Source organism: Panthera uncia, assembly GCF_023721935.1.
Source record: "Panthera uncia isolate 11264 chromosome B2 unlocalized genomic scaffold, Puncia_PCG_1.0 HiC_scaffold_24, whole genome shotgun sequence".
Classification (NCBI taxonomy): Eukaryota; Metazoa; Chordata; class Mammalia; order Carnivora; family Felidae; genus Panthera; species Panthera uncia.
The window spans coordinates 34,959,258-34,959,479 of record NW_026057580.1 but is presented as its reverse complement, the minus strand read 5'-3'; positions in this window follow the sequence as shown (position 1 = coordinate 34,959,479).

The following is a 222-nucleotide window of genomic DNA, read 5'->3' as shown; positions in this document are numbered from 1 at the left end:
GGGGCTGGGGCTGGGGCCGGGGCTGCCGCCGCCGCCGCCGCCGCCGCCGCCGCCGCCGCCGCCGCCGAGGCTGCTCCCAGGCTCGGCTGCCTCCAGTTTGGGGCTGCAGGAGGGAGAGGGAGAGTTTTGGGTGTCAGTTAGGCGGAGTCTCGGAGGCTTCGCTCCCGGGTGATGCTGCTGCTCTCGCAGACATAGCTGCCAGCCACTCAGTCCCGGAGCCGC